Genomic DNA, 9,445 nt, shown 5'->3' with positions numbered 1-9,445 from the left:
GGGTTGAGGGTTTGAGGATTGGCCTTGAGAAGATTGGCCGGGGGATTGGTTTGAGCGCTTCTTAATACTTTTGACTCTTCTTATCAAATCCATTTTAACAAAATTCACACAATTCGCAAGAACACAACAAACTCCCTCAAACAAAACAACTTCCACCAAAAATTACTCACAAACCTCCTTACAAATCCAACCAAACCACCACAAACTACAAGGTACCTGTTCCAATCAACACAACAACCAAAATCCAACAACAAACAACAATATCAACAATCATTCATCAATATAATCATGAATCAACAAGAAAAAGTAACAATCACCCAAATATACCAAATTTCCCATAAATCAACCATAAAACACAAAAATCAAGCTCAAAATCAAGGTAAACAAACCATTGTAAAGAAATCAATTGAAATTGACAAAAATATTACAAAGGTTAGAAGTATACCAAGATTGGAGACTCAAATTAAACTCAAAGCACTTCAAAGACCCGAAATTTCCCGAAAAAGCACGAGAAAGAAGAGTAGGAGTGTTAAAAATGGAGGAATATGGAAGAATTTGTGAAAAATTTGGGCAAAGGTTGAAGAAATTTGTTAGAAATTGATGTTTTGGGGTTAGGGTTTGAGAGGAGGTAGAGAGAGAAAGGGGAAAAATAAGGAGAAGATGAGAAAATAAGAGAGGAGAGAGAGAGAAGAGGGGCGCGCTCGGGTAATAAACCCAAAACGCCGCGCCCTCTCCCGAAAATGCCGCACCCGCGGAGAGACCGCGGGGCAACCGCGGGGACCTCCTGGAATTTTTAGAATTTTAATACCTGATGGGGGCCGCGCCCTCTCTTGATTTGCCGCGCCCTCTCCAATACCTCCCGCGCCCGTGGAGAGACCGCGGGGCAACCGCGGGAAGTCCCTGGAATGGAGTTCCAAATGAGCTTGAATTTAGGCCGCGCCCTCTCCAAACATGACGCGCCCTCTCCAAAACCTCCCGCGCCCCGCGGAGAGACCGCGGGGCAACCGCGGGAAGTCCCTGGAATGAAATTCAATTTTGCTTGATATGAGGGCCGCGCCCTCTCCAAATCTTCCGAGGCCTCTCCAAAACTTCCCGCGCCCGCGGAGAGACCGCGGGGTAACCGCGGGAAGTCCCTGGATCGAAATGCCTCAAAGAGGTGAAGAGGCCCCCGAGGTCTCTCCAAGCCCTCGGGGAGCCCTCTCCCCTGCACTCTAAACTCTTCTTCAAACCTCTTCTTTCCAACAAGTGATGATAGGCGACCTACAAAACAAGCACAAAACGAACTCAAAATAAAATCAAAAACCAATCAAGGAAAAATAAAAGAAAAGAAAGGAAAGAGAAATGAGATAAGAATCCGGGTTGCCTCCCGTAAGAGCTTTTGGTTAATGTCGTTAGCTCGACGTGCACCACCATCTCATGGTGGCCTAAAAAGAATCATTTTGTGAACAAGTCCAACAAACACTCCATCATAGTACTTCTTGAGCCGATGACCATTAACTTTGAATGAAGATGAGGAGTTCAAAGGAGAAATCTCCACGGCACCATTATCAAAAACATCTTTCACCAAGAATGGTCCACTCCATCTTGACATGAGCTTTCCAGGAAACAACTTCATCCTTGAATCGTAGAGGAGGACTTTGTCACCTACACAAAACTCCTTTTTCTCAATCAACTTGTCATGAACCTCCTTAGAGCGAGCCTTGTAGGTGCTAGCACAATCGTAAGCATCAAGTCGAAGTTCCTCTAGCTCATGAAGATCCAACCACCTCTTCTCCCCCGCACTAGCTAAGCCAAAATTTATCTTCTTGATGGCCCACAAGTCACGATGTTCAAGCTCTACCGGGAGATGGCACGATTTGCCATAGACAAGGCGATATGGAGTGGTACCAATAGGCGTCTTGAAAGCCGTCCTATAAGCCCAAAGAGCATCATCTAACTTTTCCGACCAATCCTTTCTATTCCTTGCAACCGTCTTCTCAAGAATGAGCTTTATTTGACGGTTGGAGACCTCGACTTGGCCACTCGATTGAGGATGATATGGAAGGCCGAACCGTTGATGCACTCCATGTTTCCTCAACATCTTTTGGAAGGCGTTGTGAACAAAATGAGATCCGTTATCGCTTATCACAGCCTTAGGCACGCCAAAACTTGGGAAGATGATTTTGTTGAACAACTTCAACACTACTTTTTGGTCATTAGTAGGGGAGGCAATGGCCTCAACCCATTTAGAAACATAGTCCACAACCACAAGTATGAATTGATTACCATATGAAGATGGGAATGGTCCCATGAAGTCAATCCCCCAAACATCGAACACCTCTAACTCAAGAATGGGTTGTTGAGGCATCTCATTCCTCTTGGAGATATTCCCAACCCTTTGACATCGGTCGCATGACTTCACAAAGCCCCATGAGTCCTTGAAGAGATGCGGCCACCACAAACCACATTGAAGAACCTTGGTAGCGGTCTTGGAAACACCCATATGCCCACCACTAGGGTCCGAGTGGCACATCCTTAAAACACTAGGCACCTCTTCATTTGGAACACAACGCCTAAGTAAGCCATCAACCCCTCGTTTGTATAGGATGGGATCATCCCACAAGTAATGTCTTGCCTCCCTTTTGATTTTCTTCCTTTGGTTCTTTAAGAAAGAGGGTGAAAACTCCCCACATGCTAGAAAGTTCACCAAGTCGGCATACCATGGGAGTTCCTTCACCTCTATGGCATATAAGAAGTCATCAAGCATTTTATCCTCAATAGGTGAACCATCATCATGAATTTGATCACCCTCAAGGCGAGAAAGATGGTCCGCCACAACATTCTCCGCACCCTTCTTGTCCCTAATCTCAATCTCAAAAGTTTGCAATTCAAGCACCCATCAAATCAACCTAGGCTTGGACTCTTTCTTGGCAAAGAGATACTTGAGGGCCGCGTGATCCGTGAAGACTATGGTCTTGGAACCCAACAAGTAACAACGGAATTTCTCAAAATAGTGCACAATTGCTAAAAATTCCTTTTCCGTTGTTGTGTAGTTCTTTTGAGCCCCATTGAGTGTCTTGGACATATAGTAAATCACATGAAGCTTCTTGTCTACACGTTGTCCCAAAACACCTCCAATAGCCCAATCACTTGCATCACACATCAATTAAAAAGGAAGATCCCACCTTGGGGCTTGAACAATAGGAGTGGAGTTTAGGGCCTTCTTCAATCTATTAAATGCCTTCAAGCATTTGTCATCAAAAATGAACTCAACATCCTTTTGAAGAAGGTCATTTAGGGGCTTAGCAATAAGTGAAAAATCCTTGATGAATCTTCTATAGAAACCAGCATGACCAAGGAACGATCTCACACCCTTGACATTCACCGGAGGTGGAAGTTTCTCAATCACTTCTATTTTTGCCTTATCCACCTCAATGCCTTTATTTGAAATCTTGTGCCCAAGCACTATACCTTCCTTCATCATGAAGTGGCATTTCTCCCAATTCAAAACAAGATTGACCTTAACACATCTTTCCAAACACTTCTCAAGGTTCACAAGGCACTCCTCAAATGAGACACCCCCCACCGAAAAGTCATCCATGAAGACCTCCATTTCCTCCTCCAACATATCCCCAAAAATACTCATCATGCACCTTTGGAATGTAGCGGGTGCATTGCATAACCCAAAGGGCATTCTTCGATAGGCAAAGGTCCCATAAGGACATGTGAAGGTAGTTTTCTCTTGATCATCGGGGTGGATGGGGATTTGAAAGAATCCCGAATATCCATCGAGGAAACAATAAAACTTGTGCCTTGTTAGTCTTTCAAGCATTTGATCAATAAATGGAAGAGGGAAGTGATCCTTCTTGGTGGATGTGTTTAGACGTCTATAGTCTATGCACATCCGCCAACCCGTGACCGTCCTAGTTGGAATGAGCTCACCCTTCTCATTATCAACCACGGTCATGCCCCCCTTCTTTGGAACGACATGCACGGGGGAGACCCACCTTGAGCTAGAGATGGAGAATATGATTCCCGCATCCAATAGCTTGGTGATCTCCTTCTTAACTACCTCTCCCATTTAGGGATGTAGTTTTCTTTGTCGTTCGATAGAAGGAAGGGCGCCTTCCTCAAGTGTTATGTGGTGTTGGCACAAGGCGGGGCTTATACCTTTAAGATCATCAATTGTGTACCCCAAAGCACCTTGGTGCTTTCTCAAAACACCACATAACGCTTGAGCTTGGCTCACGCTCAAGGATGCACTAACTATCACGGGGTAAGTGGAATGAGGGCCCAAGAACTCATACCTAAGGTGTGATGGTAGAGGTTTGAGCTCTACCATAGGCACACCATTACCTTCCTTTGATGTGGCCGCTTGCAAAGCTTCTTGGCTTGAGATTTTCAAGAACATTTGCTCATCCACTTCCTCCATGCTTCCATTAAGCAATTCTTCATAGAATGCCACTTCCTTGCATGGTGTACCTACTTTGTCCTTGTTCAACAAAACATTCTCAAGAGCGTCGTTAGAGGTGAGCAAGTGTTCATGCATGGAAGACACAACATGATCAAGTGAATCAATCATCATGCAATTTTCTAGAGAAGAAGATGGATACTACATGCTTTCATTCAAATCAAATTCAATGACCTCATCTCCTACCTTAAGGGAAATATTTGCACTCCTCACATCAATCATAGCACCCGAGGTAGCAAGAAAGGGTCTACCCAAAATGATTGGAATGGTAGCATCTTCATCCATTTCAAGCACAATAAAATCCACCGGGAACACAAACTTCCTAACCCTCAATGGAACATCTTCTACCTTACCTTTTGGAAACTTGATTGACCTATCGGCTAATTGCAAGGTAATGTTAGAAGGTAAGAGTTCCCCTAGTTCAAGCCTTTGATAAACCGAATATGGCATTATGCTCACACTAGCTCCCAAGTCACATAAGGCATTATCAATTTGCATCTTGTTAATGGCACAAGGAATGGAGAAGTTTCCGGGGTCTTTCAATTTGGGTGGCATTTTGTTCATGATGATAGCACTACAATTTTCGGTCAAGTTGATAGTCTCCACAACCTCACAAGTCCTTTTCCCACTCAAAATGTCCTTTAGGAATTTGGCATAATTTGGCATTTGGTTGATCACATCGGTAAAAGGTAGAGAAAGATGAAGTTGTTTTAGCATATCAATGAATATCCCAAATTGTTCATCCAATTTGTGTCTCATGAATTTTTGTGGGTAAGGGAGCTTGGGTTTCACAATTTCTTTCTCTACTCTCACCTCTCTAGGTGTCTCAACCACAACCTCATCCAATGATTCCCTATCCCCCTCATTCTCAACCAAGGCTTCCTTAGGAACCTCCTTATCCTCACCCTTCCTAGGTAATCTCTCCTCAAGAACCTTACCACTCCTTGTAACAATAGCATTCACGTGTTTCTTGGGATCAAGACCTTGGGAAGGTAAAGAAGAAGGGCTTGCATGATCTTTCAAAGCATTAGCAAGTTTAGAAATTTGGTTTTCAAGCATTTTATTGTGGGTCATCATTTCATTGAACTTCTTCTCACTAACGGCCATGTATGTGTTCAACAACTTGGTTTGATTCTCAATTATTTCTTCCAAATTGGTCCTAGGTGAAGAAGGTTGTGAATAGGAATTTTCTCCTTGAGTCCTTGGAACAAATCCGAGTGGGGGACCTCTTTGAGCATTATTTTGAAAATTGCCCTTCCCTTGGTTGTTCCAAGTACCCCTATTTTGATTTTGACCATAACCTTGATTATGGTTACCACCACCTTGATTATGGTTACCACTACCTTGGTTGTGATTTCCATAACCTTGGTTTTGATTACCATAATTTTGGCTTTGATTTTGGCCACTATAACCTTGGTTATTATAGCTACCACGAGAACCTTGGTTCCTTTGGTTTCTATAACCACCACCTTGATTATAGTTGTCAAAATTGCCTTGGTTTTGGTAATTCCTATTCCATTGACCTCTTTGATTATCAAACCTTTGAGCATTATTATTTGACACATAATTCACATGCTCACTCTCATTGTTATCAAACTCATCAACACATTCATTAGGACAATTACTAGAGTCATGATCATACGATCCACATGCATCACAAAACAAACAACCCATAGGCATATTATGTGAAGAGGGAGGGGGTTGAGAGTTAGAAGGAGTACCTCTCCCCTTAAATTGGGAGGGAAGATTCGAAGCTTGGGAAGAAGAAGAAGTGCCCTCCAACTTGGCTTTGATTGCGGTCATCTCCTTTCCCAAGTTTGTCATTTGGGAGGAAAGGTTGTTGATCGCATTTAGATGGTCCACCGAGTACAATGAAGATTGCTTGCTTGAAGAGTTTCTCTCCCCATCTTGCCAATCTCTATAGTACGTCACCACGTCCTCAATAATGTCCACCACTTCTTCTTCGGTCTTGTTCATGATAGGACCCCCGGCCCCCCCATCAAGGCATGACTTGCCTTGGGGACTTAAACCGCCATAGAAGATTTGGACCACTTGGTATGTTGGGATTCCGTGGTGAGGGCACTCCCTTTGATACTCTTTGTATCTCTCCCATGCTTCGTAAAGGCTTTCATTTGGCCTTTGCTTGAACCCTTGAATCAAGGCTCTTGCCTCCGCCGTCTTCTTTTGAGGGTAGAAGCGGGATAAGAAGGCCTTTGTAACATCATCCCATGTTCTCAAGGAATTGGGCTTCACCTCTTTATCTAGCCACTCTAAGGATCTTCCTATGAGAGAGAAGGGGAACAACTTGAGGCGGATGAACTCTTGAGAAACTCCGTTGACTTCGATGGTGTTGCAATATTTTTCAAATTCTTTTAGATGGTTCAACGGGCTCTCATTCTTAGCCCCACTATATTGCCTCCTCTCAATTCAGGTGATCATGGCCGGCCGAATTTCGAAATCATTTGCCGGTGTTGTAGGAAGAGCTATACCGCTCTCAAACCTATAAGAACCGGGTATTCCTAGCTCCTTCAAGGCCACTCTCGGATTTTCTCCCATGCCTTCCTCTTCTTCAATCTCTTCTTCACTTGAAGAACTATACCCCAAGGATCGATTAGCTATTCTTCTCCTTGAGAGAGTCCTTTCGATTTCCGGGTCAAAAGGCACAATGGATCGATCACGAGCTCTATGCATGCAAAACTTCAAAGAAAATATTAGTAGCACGGCTACAAGTGTAGCCTAAAGAAACAAAATCTTTTTGTATTTTTTTTTCAATTAAAATGAAGTAGACTCAACAACAAAAGCTAAGCACCAATAGCACTCCCCGACAACGACGCCATTTTGACGAGAGGAAAATGTATGTCGTTATCTACCCTTCCCCCAAGTCAAATTAAATTTGTAAACACCTAACCAACCTTATATGAATATAGGGTAAGTTAAGGGTCGATCCCTAGGGAATGCAATGATGAAAACTAGAGTCTAAGTCAAGCTACATCGAAGATGGAGTTTAGATAATGGTTGGCACTATGGTAAACTAAAACAAGTCTAATCAAGTAAATCAAAGGTCTAAACACTAGGGATATGGGTTCCACATGAAAGTTCAATGATAATGCTAGTTTAGAGCTCAATCAATTAATTCAAGTATTGCAATGGACAAACAATAGTAGCAATCAAGGGAGTTCAAATGCTATCTCCTATAGGCCAATCTAGGTGTCACTATGAAAGGCAAATCAAGAAGAATCACAAGCAAACCCAATCAATTAGAGCAACTTTCAATTCAATTGTTCATGTCATTAAGAGTTGCAATGCAATCTAGATTAATCTTATAGGTTGATCACTCCTAGTCTAATCAATCACATGTAAAACTATGTCAACCAATTTAATTGCAACAAATCAATCAATCAAAGAGCATCAACTAGCAATTTCATTAATCAAACATGCTTCCCCCTTTCCCTAGCAACTAATTTACTCACTAATCATGGTGAAATTCAAGAACCAATAACTAGAAATTGCATTAATCTTCATTCTATATCAAAATCTAAGAGAAATTAAAATATTAAACAATATCAAATTCAAATCCAAAGAAAAACAAGCAACAAGCATAAATCAAATAGCAAGTAAGTAAGAGATGAAAGAAGGAAGAGATTCTCACTAATATTGATGATTGAAAATGAAGAAATCCAAACTTAATTGATCAAATGTTGAGTTACAAATCCAAAACCAAGAACTTTTCTCTAAATTCTCTCTCTAAAACTAAGCTAATGAAATATTATCAAAAAGTTGGTTTCAAAAAGGAATTACAATTCTATTTATAGGTAAAGAAGAAACCGACAAATCCCGCGGTCTCTCTCGATGAATCCGCGGCCGCGGAGAAATGGGTACGGAACCCTCCGCGGGCTTTCTGGGCAGCACCCGCGCCCGCGGCAAGATAGACGCGCCCGCGGCCAAAGATGCCGCGCCAGCGGCTAATCCCCTGCTCCCAAAACTCAATCAGGGGGCCGCGGTCTCTCTGAGATGGAGCGCCCTCTCCAGATTTCCCGTGCCCGCGGAGAGCCCGCGGGGCAACCTCGGGAAGCTCCTGCCAAAATCTTGCAATTTGCTCTTCTTAAGCCCGCTCCCGCGGCTCCATTGACCCGCGCCCGCGGCCTGCTTGAAATACCTTGGAGACCTCTCCGAGGCCTCTCTAAGCCCTCTCTAGCCAAATGCTTCTTCCTTACTTGATCATTAAGGCCCCAACTCGATTCCTTTGCAAAGGTGATTCTCCAAATACCTACACAAGCAAACAAAGAAAGGAAATAAAAGGAAAAAGAGCCAAATAAAAGGAAAACACGAGGAAAACACGAGAACCATAAAGAAAAGAGGAGAAAGAGAAACCTAAAGAAAAAGGACCAAAAATAAGAGAAGAAAGCATGAAAAAGGGAAAGAAATAACCCTAAAAGACTACCCTATGAGTGCCATAAATGACACTCATCAAAGCTTGAGCAAGCTATCTAGTGACTATAAATTTTAGGGCATTAGTTCACAAGGGGTCTCGCTAGACAAGGAACTTCTTCCGCATAAGTTCAATGCCAACGACATCCCAAAATTCAAGGCAACATATAACCGTTACTTTCATCTAAGAGCTTTTGAAACTATAATGAACATTAAGGGGATTGATAAGAAAGTCTTTCTTTCCTTGTTTTCTTTATCTCTTGAAACCGTTTGTCAACAATGGCTCTTTTCCCTTGACAAAGAGAAAACCTCTTCTTAGGAGTCGATAACAAATACTTTCATAGATAGATATAAGTGCAACATTCAAGACGAAACAGACCACAGACAACTTGAGATGTTAAAACAAAAAGAAAACAAAGGGTTTACTTCTTTCTTCAACAAATGGAGGGAAACTTCTGCTAACATGGTTAAGGTTCCTACCGAAAAAGAATCTTTGATGATGTTTATCAAGAATCTCCAAGGGAAGTATTCAAAGCACTTAAAATACCAACACAACTTGAATACTTT

At 42.5% G+C, this 9,445-nt stretch overlaps 1 pseudogene; it reads left to right on the top strand.

The window, feature by feature from the left end:
• Positions 1–6,515: 6,515 nt before the first annotated feature.
• Positions 6,516–6,614, top strand: LOC145626041 (small nucleolar RNA R71; annotated as a pseudogene).
• Positions 6,615–9,445: the final 2,831 nt, after the last annotated feature.

Source organism: Chenopodium album, chromosome 3, assembly GCF_948465745.1.
Source record: "Chenopodium album chromosome 3, dcCheAlbu1.1, whole genome shotgun sequence".
NCBI lineage: Eukaryota > Viridiplantae > Streptophyta > Magnoliopsida > Caryophyllales > Amaranthaceae > Chenopodium > Chenopodium album.
This window is presented reverse-complemented; position numbering and strand designations above follow the sequence as displayed.